Source organism: Zeus faber, assembly GCF_960531495.2.
Source record: "Zeus faber genome assembly, chromosome: 8".
NCBI classification, from domain to species: domain Eukaryota; kingdom Metazoa; phylum Chordata; class Actinopteri; order Zeiformes; family Zeidae; genus Zeus; species Zeus faber.
This window is the reverse complement of record NC_137195.1, coordinates 15,991,931-16,012,808: the sequence shown is the minus strand read 5'-3', so window position 1 is coordinate 16,012,808 and position 20,878 is coordinate 15,991,931. Positions and strand designations below refer to the sequence as shown.

The following is a 20,878-nucleotide window of genomic DNA, read 5'->3' as shown; positions in this document are numbered from 1 at the left end:
TTCATATTCCATTGTAGAACACAGGATTGAAACACTGACGTTTCGTTAAACTGTCCCATTAAATGTCTAAGAAAGTCCTACATTTTGAACGGGCCCACCCTAGAGAGAAATGAGAGAAAAACAGTATGTGTGTCACAGTCGTTTTGTATGTGTGTGTTTTGGGCGTGGCTCTTCCCGGCTCTTCCTATGGGCGAGATAGGCGGAGGCCTAGGGTGCCATCCCAGGGAGAGGGAGCGATTGGGGCCCATTTTGAGCACCTGTCACCCTATCTGACGGCACCGAAGATGCGCGCGCCAGCAATGGGCTGCCCGCCATCGTCTCCTTTATGGAACGAAACAAGCGCGTAATGGAACGAAATCGTGCCTAACGGGGACACTTTCTCTGTGACTCTCTAACGATAGAAATGAAGAAAGAATCACATTGACATTCATGCTAACGGATTTCATGCTTTCAATTTGGCTTCGAGGAGTCCGTGTTGATGTTTGCATATTATTTTACCGTAAACATGTGATGCTTTGTGGGGAAATGTGCTGGACAAGTAAAGATGCCTGGTCCTGGCGGCAGCTTGCGAGCCTGTGTACAATAACTGGCCCTGGATCAGTCAGGCACTACAATACGACATTGTAGGAAGGGCTGTTCCGGTCGACAAATACTTTGCAGGTCAAGGTCAGTTCTTTTAGAATCAGACAGAGCTGGTAGAGCCAGACAAAGAGAGATAATGTGTTAGTGAAATAGAAGGAGAGCGAGAGAGCGAGGAGTGAAAGGGAAGACAGAAGGAGAGAGGGAAAGAATATGTCCATTCATGGCCACATCCAGTAGGCTGGGGGCTTGAAAAAGCCCAGTGTTGGAGCAACATGCGTGGGGTGGGGGGTTAGCAAAACAGAGCGACGCGGCCGTGTGGTGGGCTGTGGAGGCCCGTCTGCACACATGTAATCACCAGCAAACGCAAACAAACAGGCTCACATGCATGCAGACACTGTGTGACACACATGCCTCGCCACCCGTTGTCTTTCCAACAATATGAACCGGCCCATTCCACATAAACCAAACTGACCAGCACCCGCAATCCTGCACGGAGTAAATGATCAATTAACACGCTGTGTAGCGCGATTCCTGATGGAAAGATCAAATCATCTCACTGAAAGGGCCTGGTTCAATTTAACCAAAACAAAAGCAAAATATGCTTGTATAACGTTTGGAATGCTGAACCGCAGGTATGAAGCTGCCGGCTCCAGCTGCCATGCTAAGCTACTGAACACGGCACTGTGATCTCATGGGTAGAAATCTGATTGCAGTCTCTAAGTTCTTATCAGGGCGGTAAAGCCAACTCATACTCGGCGCGTTAAATTGGCCAGGTCAATTGCTGTTACTTAGAGGGACTCAAGGGAGTGTCAACCCAAGGGGGTGGGGGGAGGGACCATGGTCGCAAGCGTTTATGTCACACACCCATTGGAGTGCATCAGAAAAAGAGGGCTTCGCCAAAACCTTTACGGGCGAGGCACGGTAAGGAGGGGAGAAGACACTAAAGCAACTGAAACATTTCTGAGCGACCCTGAAGTCCAGACCGGCCCCGGAGCTCATTGACTTGGGCAGCTGTACCTCCCTCCACCCCCAACCCCACCCCCCATCGCATTCCAGCACTAACAAAGTGTCAGGTGGCATCAAACTAATGATAACTATCAACCGTATGTGCCTCTGTGTGCGTGTGTGCGTGTGTTGAGACTAAGACTGTGCGTGATCGGGGGATTTGCCTGTAGGAGTGAGGGGAGTAGCCAATGAACGTGTATGTGTGTTGTATTGACAACTGGACTTTATGACCACATTCCTCTCCAACCCCACTGGGCCGCGTTCCAATACTTAAAACGAGCGTCATCAGTAGCAGCACCTGTTGCATTGGGCCTTGTTCTTTTCCTGGAGCTGAAACACTCTGGGGCAAATTCGGCTGCTAAACCTGCGCCTCCGTGCGCCGGTGCTATTTGCACATATTTAAATTAGGTGTAATTCACACGTTCGGCGCAAAATTGGCCCCTTTCTATACAAATGGGCCTCATTCTAAAATTTCACAACCACCAGCGCTCACAGACCCACGCAGTTAGAGTGAAAATATTACCGTCTTCAGAGAGCTGCTGGTAACTGCATGGACAAAAAAAAAAAAAAAAGGCAGCGCTTACAGTGGCTCCCCTGTGCACGCAATCAGAGCTACCTGTCAACATTAGGATTTTAGGGGGAGGTGTCTGTACCCCGTTGGGGTCTCCCTGTGCGTAACGGGGGGGGGTTAGTTTAAGTTCAAACCTTCTTGTAATTACTAAACCGGCTCTTAATAAAGCAGCACTATGTAACTTTTGGTATTTAGGATTTGGCCCCCTACAGTTTCTGAGTGCAATTGCACTTTTACACCACTGTCGTAAAACTTGGTCAGGTATCTGAAAATAATACATTTTACCAGACAAATATTAACCTTATCGGTCATGTTTCAATCACAGTCTATGTTACGAATGCAAATATAATGTACACCTAGGTTACAGCGCCCTTGCAGGGACCTCGGCGCTTCAGCGAGCACTCTGCTACTGGTCTTGGTACCAGATGTGCTCGGCCCGGCAGATCAGCTTGCAAACCGAGTCATAGGGTGAATCAAAGCCGTTGGTGTAATGAAAGTGAAGGCCAGTGGTGTGGGTGCCAGGCGCACCACTGACCAATCTCATCTGTACCGTTAGGGAGGTGGAGCGGCTACATTTTGTATGAGCATTATTACAGGGCATTTTGACCAGAGAGTTTATAATTTGTAGTTTTTTTTGGCAAAAAAAAACGCTAATTGCCAGGGCCAAAGATCAAGGAAGTGATGTAGTGCCGTAAAGCGTAATGCACTTTTGCCGTGGTATCATACCCAAACACCAAATTTACATAGTCCAAGAACAGGTATTTTGAAGTAGAATTATGAAGCTGTTATTTTCAGGTAAAAAAGCGACCGTGTTGCTTTAAAACCCCGATGCCATTGAGAAAGAAAAACAAAAGCTTCAAAAGTAAAAAGAGGCCACATTAGAGATTAGGATTTCAAATGGTCAAACCATGACCTCACCCCATTGTGGGCATCTCCACTGTCCATGCTGCAATAGCAGGGGCCCCGCACCTGTCAATAACACTCCTGAAATGACATCACAGTTACTTTCAAAACACTGCGTGGGTGAATGGAAGTGTATGTACAGTAGGGCGGTACCCGACTCAGAATTTTGTCAGTCTAATCGGATTAGGCTGTTCAATGCGAATATTCAACGATTTGGCAGGGGGAGGTTGGCCCTTCCTATAGGCGAGATAGGCGGTCGTCTCAGGCGCCATCCCGAGGGAGGCGAGGAGAGGGACCGATCGGGGCGCATTTTGCGCACCTTTCGCCCTCTCCCATGGTACCAACGACGCGAGCGCCAGCGATAGGGTGTCCGCGATTGGCGCACCAAAACATTGTGTTTTATTTCAGATGTAGGTTATTTTACTTTACGTCTGCTTCTGGAATGAAACAAGTGTGTATGGATCGGCATGGAACAAAACCGTGCGTAGTGGGGACACGTTCTCCGTAACTCTCCCCGATCACCCCCTCTCTATGTGTTTTGTGCGGAAAATGATCTTAACGGGTCCACGAGTCGAGCCCCGTTCCTCTGCGCCCACACTGTTTTTAGTTGTTTTATTTGGAGGAACGGGGCACGGCGATTCGGGGGGCACTGAGAGCCATGTTCGTAATGTTCTAACCCTAAGCCTTATTTATGATTCCCCATTGAAATTTTATCCCAGTGCATTTTGTAAGTGTCTATCTGTTTTATCCTGTAACTGGAATTCACACTTGACTGAAAAAAAAAAAAAAAAAAAAAAAAAAAACGACTGCACGACTTTCAGGGGGCAGCCCTAATGTACAGTAACCAGGCTCTGGCCTGTGGAGAGGACCGACACTGCAAGCAGTACCAGCAGCTGGAATACGATTTCCCAATATTGATTATTCATCAATATTATCAAGAATTTGTGGCATTCAAAGCTAAATGTTAACACCATTAAACTTTAATCTATTATTGTTGAAAGGCAACATCTTTAAACAAACATAAATGTGTTTAAAGCATTATATGACATTTAACTCTCTATTTTGAGTATAAAAGACCAAGACTGGTATCAGAAAAGTCAATATAAGTATTGAAATATTTTTTATCTATACCCAGCCCTATTAACAGCAATATTTTACACTAAAGAACATTACATTCATCAGCTGTCTTTATTCCAAAGTTTTAGCTGCAGATGACAATCACAACTCATTGGGTTGCTGTGCTCATGTGTACTGCTAACATATAGAGCAGAGTACCCTAAAATATACAGAGAGCAATTGGCTGCAGCCGGCTAATTTCACTGCTGTTTATCTAGCTCGCTCATCAGACCAAAGCACCATTAACAGCACCTGGTGGGCTCTCAGGGGTCCCACGAACCCCTCCAAGAGCTGCCCCCCTACGGCGCCCGAAACAAAAGAAAAAAGAGCAGAGTGGGAGGTGCCAAACGGGGAGGCACATAGACAGGAAGTGGGTGTAATTTCCTCAGGAAGCTATCAGAGCCATTTCCTGTTTGACCTATCTGCAAAAGTTAAAGAGAGAAAGGCAGGCGCAGAGGGAGAAAGAGAGAGAGAGAGAGAGCGAGAGAGCGAGCGAGAGAATGAGCGAGCGAGAGAACGAGCGAGCGAGAGCAAGACCCTCCTGTCAGAAGAGGAAGTTGGCATCATGAACTTCAGCCAAACCAAGTGAAGGAGAAATAGAGAACATGAGGAAGTATACATAAAAGAAGGTACTGTGAGAATAAGGCAATAAACAGCATTTGGGGTTCCTAAACATTTTCCATTGCACAAATGAAACATTTTTTCACATGACGGGCTGTGCTACAGTAACTAGGAAACGGAACATTTTACCTAGGTACTCGGCTGTGCTCAAAGCTCCTCTGGAAGCCGATGCAATGAAATCACAACCAGGGTGTTTTACAGCACAGTGCACAATATTGACAATTTAACTCTGCACGGGATGAAACAAACATGAGGCAAATTTTCCAATTTTCAAAACCTGGAAATTATCAAATGAATTTGCCAAACTTGCGTAGACTTTGCCAGACCGAAACATTGCACTCTAAACCGAAGCCAGGCTGGTAACGCTACCCCATATACATCCTACCTACCAGCCTAAACAGAGAGAATAAAGCAAGAGGCCTTGGAAGGAATGAGGAGAAATGATATGAGGGAACATACAGCGGCAGGAAATGAAGAAAAAGGCAGCACTGCAGAAGTAAGGAGCAGGACAGAAACAAGTTCAAAGTGGATCTATTGCTATATGCTCCTTTTCACCAAGATAATATACAGTCTCTGAGGTCCCCAAAAGGTTTTTTTTGCTGAAAATGCCACTGAGATTATGCATTCGAGCTATTCCAACATGTATCCTATCCACCCTGTCTTAAAACGGGCTGTTTCACTGGGAGGAGCCACCCTCCCGAGGCCCCTAGTTCTGTAAGCCAATGGGGTTTGAGCACAAGTTTCGGGTTCTGTGAGCCAATGGCGTTTGCCATGGCTTCTGGACTCCATTATATTTAGTCGGTAACTTTCATCATCAGTCCACCAAAATCTATTTCAGGAACAAATTTGAGGCGAGAAATAAGCAATCCAGTTGCTGAATTTTCACTCATATTAGATCTAAAAGGCCTCATTTAAAATTTCATTCCGACTCTCACCGCGGTGCAGGGCTTGGGGATTTTTTTGTTTCACTCAAATAGGGAAACATCGCAAACTCAAACAAATAATATAAATGCATCTACGGTTTTGTTTGGAGAACGCGGAGCGAATCGCGCCCCGCAGCCTACAGCATAGTGAACTGAAGGTGCACACACGCACGCACACACAGAATTATTTTTTAAATACTTACATTTCAGCTCGTCTACAGTTTTTTTCCAGTTTCCCCCCTACAGCCATCAGCCTGCAGTTCCCATGGTTAGCGCTTAGCTTCGATGCTAGTGGGTCCGATCGCACTCCAGGCGTGAGTCGAGTTACTCAGACGGGGGTCAGTTCTAATTAGAATGACTCACTTGGTGACGTGTCGGAGGGAAGCGAAGCCGAACGGCTCGTTTTAGGACAACGACAGGTCACGATAAACTGAGTGAGTTTTCTTATTTCACAGTTTGCGTGTTAGTACACGCATCAGAGACCAAAAACACTGAAAAAGCGAGTTTTGCACAACAGGTCCCCTTTAAGAGAGACCATGAGAAAATGTCATTAGAAACACACACACACACACACACACACACACACACACACACACACACACACACACACACACACACACACACACACACACACACACACACACACACACACCCTTGACCAAATGGTCTGGGCAGCAGCTACAGAGGTGACAGTGAACCAACACCTCTGTGAAAACAGCCTTAGGGGGAGCTGAGTCTGTGTGCGTGTGTGTATGCATGTGTGTGTTTGTGTATGTGTGTGTGTGTGTGTGTGTGTGTAATGAGTCTCCCTTGGTCCAACAGGGCTAAAACAGCAGCCTGCTGATAGAAACTGGGGTTATATAACTGGAAGTCGTACATGTGAGCAAAAGTGTATGTAGGCACAGCCTGAATGCACATGCACACTCATGTGTATACATTCCTGTGTATGGGGTGGAGGGAGGGAGGGGGGGAGAGAGAGAGAGAGAGAGAGAGAGCTGAGGTGTAAAATGCCAGAGCTAACTCAGGTTAATAAAGGATAAAGGGGCTGCAGTTATGAGCCCCTGCCCCAAAACCAGCACGAACCACCATAAAACCCCCCGACAGACAGTACCATTGATTAGGTTACCCCACAATACAAACACCACAGATTACAATACACAAATTACACATTACTGGAGATAAGACTCTAATCTATTTGAACAAGATAAGATGTTTCAGATAAGGGGCTGTGACTGACTGTGTGCTTTCAGTTTGACAAGGTAAAGCGGTGGGGAGAGAAGTGGAATGCTGTAGAGGGCAACTGAGAGCAAACAACACAGCAGACAATGCCACAGAGCATTGCAAAAGTGGTGATATTTAATGAAAGATATTAGCCTGTCCATCCAGCCCGATTAGCTGCGTTCACTTTACTTTAGTTTGCATCATAGTGCCAGCATCGGGCGCATAGGATGTAAAAAAAAGGGGGCCAATGTGGCCTCCCCGTTCTAGAAGTGCAGGATTTATTATTTACAAGTAAAGTATTGACACAAAAAAATGTGTGTTTTTACTCAATTAAGTCACTATAGCAACGTGGAGACGTGCAGTGGGGACACAGGTTTTTTTGGAATGGGACGGAACGGCACTGTCCTTAACTCAGTTGTGTTTAAAAATGTTGTTTCATACATGTTGGAAACAAACAAAAATAAAAAGATCTAAAATAAAAACAGTGACGGGAGCCGAGAGCCGGCAACCGGGTTAGGGTTCGGCACACGGCGCACTGCTGTCTGGAGGAGAACTCCACTCCAAAAAGCTCCACTTCAGTTCTCTGAGTTGGGTTCACGTGTACTAGGAACAAGGAGCCACAAGCCATTTTAATTTTCCATTTTCCATACGCGTAAGAAACTAAGGAAACAAAACAAGTCCAAATCCTTCTCTATGAGATGATATTATATACAGGTCCTCCTCACTTAACGACCGAGTTCCGTTCCTAGGATCAGGTCGTGAATCAAATTGGTCGATAAGCAAGGACCCGTGTTATTTCACGGTAAGTTGGAGTGGCCATTGCAAACTCTAGTGTAGTAAATAGTGACAGACTTTGGGAACGAGAGAGACTGAGAACAGTGATGAGATGTATGTAGTATATATAGTATATATAGTGTATATAGTATATATAGTGCATAGTGTATATATAGTGTATATAGTATATATAGTGTATATAGTACATATAGTGTATAATGTGTATAGTATAGTATATATATAGGGTGATGAGATGCTTGACGCTGAGACGCTGCGGTATTCTACACAGAGCACAATACAGACTGGTCAGAGAGCTGGTCATAAGTCAGAACGGTCGTTAAACAGGTAGGTCGTAAGTGAGGAGTACCTGTATTGCTATATTATAATCTCGGGCATGTGTTGTTTTTGTTGGGGTTTTTTTTAAGTGTGAATGGGCATCGAGGTAGCGGCTTGTCTGGGCAAGATATGCATATTCATGAGGAACGTGTCCTCGGTTCCCCCGCGATATGCGCACAGTGAGCGCCGATCACAGGCGCCACATCGTGGGTGTGATCTGGGCTCCACTGTGCTGCTCTGTTTTCCCCAAGTGGCAAAACGCCTAGAACCGGGGCTGGGGATCCAGCACCTGCCCCTTTTAACGTCTCTGCACGGGCCTGTTGAGCGGGGAAGCGAGATCCGGTCACCAGTGGTTACTCGATAGCTCTGACCGGAGAGGGAGAGAGCCTCCGCCCTCTCTCTCCCTCTCTCCCCCTGCTCCAGTTTAAGAACACGGTTAACTGCACTTACACCGTTTCAACGCTCAGATTTTCCTGGTAGGTAATAAAAATTAAAAATAAATCGTCTGCAATAAATGTCAATTGCAATCGATGGAGTCGATCGCCGATAGATGATTTAATCATAAATCTGCTCATGCCTAGTGTGTACCCGGATGTCATGTTTCCATCACTGCCGATTGGTGCAGGAGCCGATAAATACCCGTGATTAAGGCAGAGTAATTTTCCCCATGAATGAATGCCAACTGTAACCTTTCCCACTCAAAGGAAAAGCCCGATGTTAACGAGTGTTAGCTGGTTTTTGTTGCAGTGAAAATAGGCATTAGTTAAGTAATGGTAGCAGAAGCAGCAGCTGTAAAAGAAAGTGACAGTCATGTCCCGAAGAGACTCTTCCCACCAGTCAAAAAGCACTTAGAACAAATTATGTATGAATGTTCAAAAGCAGTTTCACATCAGACTAATGCAAAAATGTAAAACATTTGCATGGGAAGATTCTGCCTGGCAACAATACGCACAAAATCCATTGTTCTTTAAACAAAAAAATGTTTTACACAGTCTCACTGACTGTGTTTTACACGGCACAAAATTTGCATCACAAGGCTTGGGGTGATATTCATTAATATTGAATATCGCGATATTTGTCACCAAATGTGATATTTTCACAGTATCGACCCCCCGTTATCATTAAAACCACTACCATTTAAACACCAAAAGACACCGCTTTGAATTATTTAACAGATCACAAAATCATTGTGGAAAGGAGCCCTTCCAGACTGATGTGTGCACAGGGTGAAACTAGTGAATCAGGCCGGCGAGGCTAGAGAGATATGGAGGGAAAATGGGCGAGTCAAGAAGGGTAAAGATAAGGCAGGAGGAGGGCGGATTGCAAGATGATATGGGCATGAAAGAAAGAGCAGTGCAGCTTAAGAAGTGGTGTGACAATTTTATTCCCCCCCCCCCCCCCCACCAACTTTTCAACTACCACATCCTGCTGCAACAATTAACCATCCCCTGTTTCTGCTTGTTTCTGTTGTTCTGCTCGACAGTATTTTTCAGTATTAAGCCGTTTAGCTTCTGTTCTGTGTCTCGCTGCAGTGAAACAAAAGGGCCCCCTTGTATGATCGGCCCAATACAGCAGGCGCATACATAGCCAGGAGACAAGAGACAATTATGAAATTTAAGAACCATTACGTAGCTGCTAAAATAAGATTATGCCTAATAGAGCAAGCAAAACAGAGGCAGGTCTTTCATTGCTCCTACCATGTTCTGTCCTGAAAGGTGAGAAGACAATCCTCCCCCTGTCTTGACATTATGCTTCTCCCTGTTCAATATCAATGTAATAACAAAATTGTGATATGAGACTAAATAGTCTGGAATTTTGCTTATCATATGTTGTGATATAGTTAAATGTTGCCTTTGAAGCTGCACCAGTCATAGGTACTTTTTCTGAACTTCATAGACTGTTCTAATCAACGCCTCTAGCTGCTTGGTCATAATATCCACATTACTAATGATTGTCTATCGACTGACTGGGTATTTCTTGTGTGTACATATCTAATAAAAACACCAATAGTCATCCCCAAAATATCGTAAAACAATGGATATCAGTCTATCAGTCAAATGTATGTGTGTACACACACACACACACACACACACACACACACACACACACACACACACACACACACACACACACACACACACACACACACACACACACACACACACACACACAAAAACCTTTTTTCACATCATCTAAGGTTGAACAAAGAGGTTTTACTCGGTCTGCCATGTTCTCGTCAACTGATTTCCGTGCAGTAGACATGACATTTAACCTCATCCTACATGCTGTCAATTTGGAGCAGCAAGCTTTATAATGATGTTGCGTCCTCCGGGACCCTGAGCCTCCATATCAGCGGCTCTGCATCCTACTCAGTGTATGCTAAGCATTTTGTAGGTCTTCTTAACAATAATGGATACGAGACAATCGTAACATCGTCTGCTCTCCGGCTCCAGATGAAATGCCCTTGCCCTCTTGATGCAAATGGACAAAGCACACAGCCCTGTCGATTTCCCAAAGGTTTTTTGGCTGCATGCTCACGATAGTTAGCCTTCTCTAACCCAAGTTCTATGATCATAAGCCAGCTATTCCCAAACTAGGGTACTGCTGTAGTGACGTTGGGGGTATGGCAAAAAAAATTGTACAGTCCAGGGCTCGAGGGTGGCACAGAGAGGGAGTGATCGGGTCGCAATTTGTGCAGCTGTCTCCCTCTCAAGACGGTACTGAAAATTCACGCGCCAGCGATGGGGTGCCCATGATCAGCACGTCAAAACAGTGTATTTTTATTCTAGATGTAGGTTCTCTTATTTTTTTTTTAACGGCTCCTTATGCAACAAAACAAGCACCATGTGTCATAGGGAAACTTTCACTGTGACTCCCCCCCCCCCCCGACCCAGTTTGCCTAGAGCAGCAAAATGGCTAAAGCCAGCCCTGTAGAGGGGGTATGCAGCTGGAGGTTAAATTTGTGAAGGGGTGAAGGACTGTAAAAAGTTTGGGAACCACTGTCATAGGCGAAGTCCTCTAGTTTCATCCTTATTGGCGTCCATCTGAAAATTTGAATATGCCCACCAGCCTATCAGCTGTGGCCTGCCCCTATAAAAGGACCCCTGTGCCCGCTATACTGCTCCCCAAGGACCTTCAGCGACCCTAGGAAAACAGCAGGGCAGGAAAATCTAGATGGCTTCACCTATGAACATAGAACTTGAGTAAGAGTAAGCCAACTATCATTCTATTTCCCATAGGCTCTGCCCTCTAGCTTTGACCTTAGTGGCATACGGCAAAGTCAGTTGAGTCAAGGCCCTGCTGTCAAGAGACAAGGCAATAGCTTCTGCCGGTACAGTTTTACTCCGAAGCGCAATGATTGCTTTACAGTACGTCGCGCCATGTTGCTGCTACTTTACGACCATGTCGTGAATGAGGTGCTGTATGTCGCCACTACGGGTCCCCCAGACAGACTTATCTACAAAATCGACTGTAACTCACGAGATAACGTGAGAAATTGAACATGGTACTGGTTTCTTATTGGAATTAAATTCAGCTAATGGGGAGGGATCTAATCATATATTTTCATTCACTACCATGCTTAAAGGAAGTATCACGCATATTGCACTTGAATTTAACAATTGATTCAATATTTTATATACTTGAGGTTTTATTAAAACATTTTACATCTTGTATGTTGTTTGGGCCATGGGCAAAAGTTGCTTGCTTTAAGTGTTTTACAGAATAAATGGAAAGCAAAGTTATATTTATCTCCCTTTTTTTGCTGATCCGAAAAATGATCCGATCTGCGACCCAAAACCGTGATACGATGCGACCGTGAGTTTTGTGATTTGTTGCACCCCTAGGCATAGTGACAGCCATGAAAGCCATGAGTGGCTGCCATGCAATTGTCCTCCACTGACACACCTCCAAACAGGGCAGTGGGCGCCGCCACTCCGCGAGTCGAGTGATCCCTGACGCCAGGTGGCAAAACTTGCCCCCTTTCCGTGTAGGCCTGTGAGATGCCATCACGTAACCAATGAGAAAGTCGCTGATTCGACAGAGGTTTTCCCATAGGAACCCCGCTGCAGGAGACAAACAGCTGAGTTGCTCCTTATTGCCGCTGCGCATCGCACATATGCATCCAAGACACGAATACGACATAAGCAATGGAGACGTTTATCTTCCTTGTTAGCCTGCGGTGGCGGGTAGAAAGAGTTAAGCGCGATGTCCCTTGAACGATAGGAGCTCCTGATCTTCTTCAGCATGAAAGCCAGATTGTGTTTCGAAGTTGCTTCACTCAGATCGCCGTTTATAAGAAGGCAACTGGGGTGCACAGACAGGGCCTCCAGCTCCCCCACACATTTAGCAGACGTCAGCCCAAGCAGAAGTGTCGTTTTCACAGACAGCTGCTTTAAAGGGATGTAATCAATCGGTTCAAAGTGCTCACCTGTGAGACAGTGTAGAACCAATGCCAAGACCAATTTTGGGGCGAAAGAGCGTGACAGGGGTCGCATACGCGTTGCTCCCTGTAGGAAGGGTTTAATCAGGGGACGGCTATCACCGGCTTTTTCCCAAAACTCTCATGGCAGGCCGAAATAGATGATCCATAGACCTTAGCAGAAGGAGGGGACAAATCCATGTGCATTAACCACTAGAGATATGAAAGTATATAGTCCACAGGGCATGAGGTGGGAATGACATTATGTCCTTCGCACCAGTGGTAGAAAGATCTCCCCTTCCCAGCATATTGAGTGTTGGTAGAAGCTACTCTGGCACTATTGTATCAATCACCCAGATAACAATCTCCGTTGCTGTAGTCTCACCCTCCCGGGTAACAGATCACACTATTTTATCATTCCCTGTGCCTGGAAGATGGCACCCAGGAACCTGGGTATTTCCTATGGTGGGCCAATAACTGGACCAGCTCCGGGAGCCAAGGTGCGGACTGCACTGTGGGGCTACTAGGACAAGGCACGCTCCCGCCATTCTTACTGTGATTAGCATGCGGTCCATGAGGTGGATGGGAGGGAACGTGTATAGCAGTTCACAGGGCCAAGGGGCGTGGGTGAACGCGTCCACCCCCCAATGGGGGTTCGTCCCGTCTGTGAAGGGAGAACAAGAGTGTTCGCCCCGGTTGCAAACAGGTCCACCCTTGCTTCGCCGAAGCAGTGCCAGATCTGCCGAACTATGTCAGTGTTCAGGTGCCATTCACTGTCTGGTGTGACATCAGATCGGCCCCTGCATTCCGTATCCAAGTAATGTAGAGAGCTCTAAGGCTGCGGAGGTTGGCATGCACCCAGTGCCACACTCTGGCCGCTGCGTGATGCAGATTCACCGAACTCACTCCACCCTATCGGTTGATACAAGCCTCCGCCGATTGGTTGTCTATTCTGACTAAAACACTGCGGTTCCTTAAAAGGGAGGCAAAGTGTTGTAGCACCAGGAGGACTGTGTTAAGCTCTGACACATTTATGTGTTCGGACGGGGGATTCGGCCACTCCCCCCTATTCTGAAGGGGTGGCACCCCATCCCGTCAGAGATGCGTCCCTGAAGATAGTCACATGAGTGGGTGTCCTTCCCAGTGGTGTGCGGAAGGCCAGGATCGGGGGATTCCCTCAGTGGTCCAGGTCTGTGCCGATAGAGGCTGGGGCCGTCAAGAAACGTTTTTTTTGGTGCACAGCATCCACGTTCAGACGAATCAACCATCTCTGGGTGGGGCAAATGTGAAGGAGACCCAGAGGCACGACTGTGTATGTCGAAGAGTCCTAACAGACACATAATGGTCACTGACGTTAGACCCACAGAGGGCAGCAGTGTTACACCGCCGCTATGATAGCATTCTGAGGAGGGGCTGTCAGTGTGGCTTTTATAGTTAGCGAGTCTAGATGAACGCCCAGGTAATCCACCCATTGCCTGGGAAAATACATTCTCCCAGGTGAAACCCAGGTGGGAAACAACCTCTGGGGAGTAAGACAGCACAAAAATATAATCTAGATAAACAATATTCTCATTCAGTGCTGTCTGCACGCACTTTAAAAAGATGCACGGTGCTAGGGAATAACCGAACGGTATCTGCTGGTACTTGTAGGTTATTCCCACAAAGGCACAGTGGAGAAACAGTCTGTGTGCCGGTAGGATGGGTAAATGAAAATACGCATCCATGAGATAGATTGAGGTGAACGGTGCGACAGTGCTGTTCGGCCAAGGGGGCATGGCGGCCGAGGTGGTCCCTCTCCTCCTCTGAGTGGTCAAGCTGTTCGGTCAGCTCGGTGAAGGAGGGTCTGAATAGACCTGTCACTGGTGAGCTGCCTGTTAATGAGCCAAATTTTTTCGGGCTCGGGGAGATCCACAGCGTGCAGCCACAGCGTGCATTGCGGTCCCGGCACCGTCAATGTAATGGTTGATGGTAGAAAACTGCGGAGAGAGGATGTCCCTTCTGGCCACAGGTGTGGTTTTATAAAAATCTGCCACCATTTCATTAGGCGCCTTGTGAGTGTGGGAGGGGATACCCGGGCTCGGAGCAAAATAAAAAAATTGTCGCAGAGGAGACAGACTGTGGGTACGCTAACCTCCGGCGCCAAGGAGATGATTGATGCTCCGGGTGAACCTGCCTCCTCGTACTCATTCACAGGGCAGCCCATTCGGGTTACAGTATATGAGCTGGTGGGGGATCTGCCCAGTGCAGGGGAAACAGAGGTATGCAGAGATCCTGCTCCGGTTCCTCGTTCCCCACTCCAAACAGAACGATAGCGTCCTCCAAAGCGACGCCGTTGTTAAAAAATTAAAAAATTAACTAGAAAAAATAAGTGAACGAGACTGCGGTCTCGCTCACTCTTGGGCAGGGCTGTGCAGGTTGAAGAGTCGTTGGCTCCCTGTTTGGCATGGAAGCAGCGAATATGTTGGTCCACCGGCATCCCTCGCACCGCTGCCCAAGGGTACCTGGCTCTGAAATGTGTTGTTGTGGTGGGATGCTAGCATCATTCATCTTTAGTAGGGTACCTTTCTTCTATTTTCAGTGAATGGTCACTGAAGAAAATGAGGAGCAGGCGTAGGGCCCTTTTATAGGGGCAAGCCACAGCTAATAGGCTGATGGGTAGAAATTAAATTTTCAGTAAGACGCACATACGCGCGAGGGAAGCCAATAAGGACGAAACCATAGGGCAGAGCCTATGGCAGACAGAACACTCCTTTGCCCCACTTTCTTACTATATAGCCTCTCACATTGCCTCTATTCCTTTGAGCCAAAACATACTCCCACTCTAATGCTACAGCCAAATGGCATCTCCATCTCCTCCTCCTCCTCCTCTTCCTCTTACCCACAGGTCCCACACAATCTTTTCCTTCTGCCTTCATCTCTATTTTCCTCAAAATGCCTTCTCTTTTTGTCCCATTGTAGAGGTCATTGGCTTCATGGAAACATTTGATAGGTCAGGGGCAATCGACTGGCATGGATTGGCAACTCACAACAAACCTCCAGCCTTGCCTAACTGCTTCCACATGTGAGTGAGTGAGGATAATTGGTCAGATCAAACACTGAGGGCTTTGATTAGCATTTGGGACATGCAGCAAGTCCTCATTCACTCAGAAGTATGTGTGTCCATCTACAGATGATACCGAACAAGCTGCTTTGAGACTTTTTTTGGAATCAGTTAAACCTGACCAGATTATGGTCTGCCTTTGAAGACTGGACAGACAACACACACACACACACACACACACACACACACACACACACACACACACACACTTCAGGTAGGCAGCATTATCTCTCAGACAGGCTGCATCTTTTACTAAAGCCCCTTTCCCACTTGCACTGAAAGCCTTAAATCCGCTGACAATGTTCTATATTGGTGTAAGGTGGGAAAAGGAGCTGGTGTCGATGTTCCGTGAAAGTTGTTCCGAAAGTTTCCCCACTCTCAACCTAGTATAATTTACGGGAAAATGCCCGTAAGGCTGTGAATGGAAGTCTGTGGGAAGGTAACGTAAAGTCGGGGTGGGGCCAAATCCAAATACCACCAAAGCACAAATAGTGGGTTTTTACGAATATTTATTTTGTACAAATATGTAAAGAATTATGATTATAAAACAACATCCTGAAAAATGGCGAATACGATCCAAACCGTTGCGCTCGGCTGCAAAGACGAGAAACTGAAACACATCAAGTCTCTAGGAGGACAAGTCTATGTTTCTTAAATATGACACTCAGACCCTAGACGTGTCTTTTAGTTAGGGATGGAGATAGGCACTACATGGTGTACGTCAGTTCGGGAAGTATGAAATGCTTCCAGTACGGTGACATCGGGCACAAGCGCTTCGCTGGGACAGGTTAAAAATGATAACACTGTTTTAATAACATTGGGTTTGGGTTATTGAGTCCAGGGACGGGGCCTTTGTCCCGGCTCCATCAGCGGGGGGAACCGAGTCCATCCAGGAGGGACAGGGAGATGGGGAGGTTGAAACCGAAGCGCTGGTTTCTGAGAGGCAAGAAAATAACAAAACCGATTTCGATGGTACGTTCGTTGCAGACACAGATTGTCCAAATGATCGCATCTACACTGGACATGACGTAATGACCCTCACCCATTACATACCCTACGTCCCTAACAGTCATCTAATGGGGGAGCAGGCTCCATAAGGAACTTCTCCATGAAGGAGGCCAACGTGTGAATGACTACCTACTGCCTTTGCCAGACATTTTTTATCCAGCAATGTTATGGATTCCATGTGGAAAGGGACTTAAAAAAACAAGAGAAGAGTTCATCTTTATCCAATATCAATAGCCACATTCTTTGGCCATTACCAATTTCACCAGCCAATCAAAGACTTTAATGGACTTTAATCTAAGTAAAAATCGTGATCCTAACACATCGCCCTTCGGGGATCAATAAAGTACTATCTTATCTTGCATCATGTATCTAATTTTAATCACAGAATGTATTTGTATCCCTATTTTCTTCATATATTGTCTTTAGCCTACTTAGAGTAAGCACTCTTAACCCTGTGCATACTATCTAGGAACAGAGCGCTCACTCACTCCACAAGAGTAAACAGCATCTATGTAGCCGAGAGCTGCTTTTTTCCCCACCCAGACCCCAAGAATGAAAGAGCCCATTCTCTAACTCTCGCGCTCACTTCAGTTCTCCAGCTGTATGACTGACTCACACTTGGGCAGATTCGAGCAGCACTTTCCTTTTCCTACCTGCTTGGGAGCATGAGGTACACAGGCACACAATTCTATTACCTTGTAAATGTAAAAGCAATAAAGAAAAACATGTGCATACACTCACACAAGCTATATACTGTATATGTATAAAATTTGATTACTCCAGTGCTGTGGCTAAGATGACTTCATTGATCTTCCTGGGCTAAAACGCAATACATGAACATTCTGAGGTGAAATGCATTACCCTTGAGATAAAACAACACCAAGATAATATCTCTACATGCACCACTTAATTTAGTCACGTAATAGTCATCGACACACAGAAGCGCTCAGCTCTAAGGTCTAAGTGCAGTAACAAGAGTTGAAAAAGTTTCTGGCCTACTACCACAAAAACTGCCACTTCTGGTCTAACCATCTCACCGTTCCTGTTTCGACAGGTTAACTTTTGTCACGTGTATGTAAACCAACGATCTGCACCGTGGCATTTAGAAATGCAAGCATCATGAACATAATCTTCATTTAAACATGACACTAAGTCTGTTTCAAAGAGAGAAGACTAGTTGGGTGATGTTTAATGCCAGATGTTACAATTACATTCAATATCAATTCAATGTGCAACAAATTCGAAAAATGTCCACCTTCCCAGACCTCTGCATATAATGTGCAACTTTGCTCAAGGCAGACAATAGATCTGGTTTAAAATACATTAACTTCAATGTGCACTAAAGCATACCACCACACACATTCACACACACAAAAAAAAAAAAATCCATAGTCAAAGCCAACAATAGGCCCCATAACGTGCTATCAACCTTGACAAAACAGTTTTGACTGCAGCCAACAAATGATTTAAGAACACACACACACACACACACACACACACACACACACACACACACACACACACACACACACACACACACACACACACACACACACACACACACACACACATACACACACACACACACACACACACACACACACACACACACACACACCTTTACCTGGCTTCAGATGGCTGACATCATTCAAGAGAAACCAGTAGTTCCCTCATCAGTGGAATACAGACTGTGGACTCACAGAGAGGGAATCTGCTCTGCCTACCCTGCACCTCCTGTCTGTCTCTCATTATCTGCTGCCTGTGCTTCAATCTAACTGCAGCCAGAGCGGAATACCTGCGCTCCCTTTGAAGTCCAAACCTAAGTACAGAAAATTATTAGTCTCCCTGAAACGTGGCTTTGGGCCCTGAGGATAACCTGTGGCCATGCCGTCGTAGGTTCCATTACGTACAAAGTCACTTCTGCCATTTGATATGGCTTGCATAACCTAGGTTAATAACCGTGGGTTCACCATGCTACAAATCTACTAAGGTACGGCAACATTTCTGTGTCTCGGCCTACAACAACAGAGAGACAGAGAGAGAGAGACAGAGAGAGAGAAGCCCAGATTAAAAAGGCAACATTCCTTTAAAAAAGGAAGGGATGGTAGCCTTTGGCTCCAGACAAGTCTGCACACGCAAAAAGCCAGTAAAAGGCGAGCAAGGAAAAAGAAAGAGTCAGAGACAGAGAGAGAGAGAGAGAGAGAGAGAGAGAGAGAGAGAGAGAGAGAGAGAGAGAGAGAGAGAGAGAGAGAGAGAGAGAGAGATCCAGCAAGCGAGATGACAAGTGCTGGGCGTTTTTCCTCTCATCTAACAGAGTGAGACAGGAAGTGGAAGGCCTGATTCACACAGGGCCTCTGGGCTGCAGCGGCTGCCTGGCTTGCAACAATGTGCTGGGTTCAGCTCCTATAACCGCCATCTGCAATCGGCCCTTACCACACACGCTATAGTCTAATAATTAGCAAACCCAATGAAAAGCGGTCGTAAGTGGATTAAGGATTCGGTCTGGTAGAACTAATACCGATGCACTGCGGATGCCTGAAGTGCAGCTGGAGACAAATGATTTCAATTTCAACTAGGACGGTAGAATATGACTTCATACTGGAAAACATTGTGGACCCTATTGCTCTTCCAACTTATTTCACAGCACATTTTCAAATAGTAAAAAAAGTGTTTCATAGGTTATGATCCATACATTTAAAAAAAAGAAAACTTTCATTCCACAACTCATTGGGGCAGGGCTCACAGTCAATTGTGTGTAATGTATGGGGGGAAAAAAAAAAAGAAATAATCAACACACAATTATATAGGCGATCAATGTTCTGCAGACCCAATTATCGAGCTCTCTCTTCATCGCTGCCATGTTTAGGCTGTTTGATGAGTGAGGGACGTGAGAAGAGGGGGAGGGGAGAGACGATCAACCCAAACAGGAGGCCTTTTTAAATGGCACTTTTTAAACCACTGTTTAGAGCCGTCTTTTCGGAAAAAAACAAAACAAAACAAAAAAAACCCCACAATTACGCACAATATCGACGGAAGAATTCGAGTTGCACATGGACAACAAAGAAGACGACAAGCTGTCCGGGGCATTAACCAGCAATTGGCTTCTGACATCACTGGGAAGAGCCGAAGTCAACAAAGGGGACAACACAAAACACAAAAGCAAACAGGTTGCCATGGGGGGGGGGGGGTAGATAAATAAATAAAATCCTTGTAAACAGACACCCTTTCATTCGGTGCTGCTTTAATCTCTCGAGCAACCACGACGGGGGAAGACCGCACGCCGTCCCTCCGGAGGCACCGAGCTCCCCGCGGAGGACCCGCTTCAGCGCGCACCCGACACGCGGCTGCCTGACGCGCGGACGGGAGGAGCTGTGGCGCCGTTCGCCGTCGTTGAAAACAGCTGTTTTAGCTCCAGACAGGACGTGGTGTTCCCCCTGCAGCCGGACGCCGCTGTCTGCCCCGATGCGCCATATAATAATAATAATAATAATAATGATAATAATAATAATAATGTTGATATTTATAATAATAACAATAGTGATGATAATAATAATAATAATAATAATAATAATAATAATAATGTGATAGTAGCATTGATCGTACAATGCTATATAATATAACTTGCTAGTTATATTAATACATCTGTTAATATAATCATAATAATAATCCTACATAGCGGCCACAGAGGGCCGGCACACTTCACAATTGCTCCGCCGCTCCAACTGAGGTGGAGTGGGGGGTGGTGGGTGGTGGTGGTGGCGAAGCAGCAGCTTTTCTTTTCTTTTCCTTTTTCTAAACCTCGCCGAACCCCCAAAATCGAATCCCCCCCCCACCCACCCCCCCGAAATACCCGAGCCGCCGGGGCGCCGGAGCCGACGCGCTCCCAGGCGGCACTCACCTCTCTCGATCCGCAGAGACAAGCAGCCGAGCGTTCACCGAGGCTGCCCCGTCCGAAAGTTGCTGTGTGTGTCAGCGGAGGAAAAACATCGTACAAATGCGGAAGTACCGATCCAAAATACAACCCCCCCCCCCCCCCCCCCAAAAAAAAAACCCCCTAACTTGATTCCATTCAACGAAATATTGTAAAATAAAAAATAAATAAAATGTTGGAAGTTATCAGACAAGGTAAGGACGGCTGCTCACAAGCGGCGGGCTCTGTTTAACAAAAAACAAAAAGCGGTTTTATTGCAAACTTCGCCTGTTTTCCCGTCGGGCTGTCAGGCAGGAACACACACACACGCACGCACGCACGCACGCACGCACACACACACACACACACACACACACACACACACACA

At 46.2% G+C, this 20,878-nt stretch overlaps 1 protein-coding gene across 4 annotated transcripts in view; it reads right to left on the bottom strand.

The window, feature by feature from the left end:
- Positions 1 to 20,584, bottom strand: part of arhgef1 (Rho guanine nucleotide exchange factor (GEF) 1) — a 47,623-nt gene extending 27,039 nt beyond the window's left edge. For all 4 annotated transcript variants that reach the window (XM_080005881.1, XM_080005882.1, XM_080005883.1 and 1 more), the window contains exon 1: positions 20,479 to 20,584. The gene's annotated coding sequence lies outside the window, so the exon portion shown is untranslated. The remainder of the gene's footprint in view (positions 1 to 20,478) is intronic.
- Between the last annotated feature and the right edge of the window lie 294 nt (positions 20,585 to 20,878).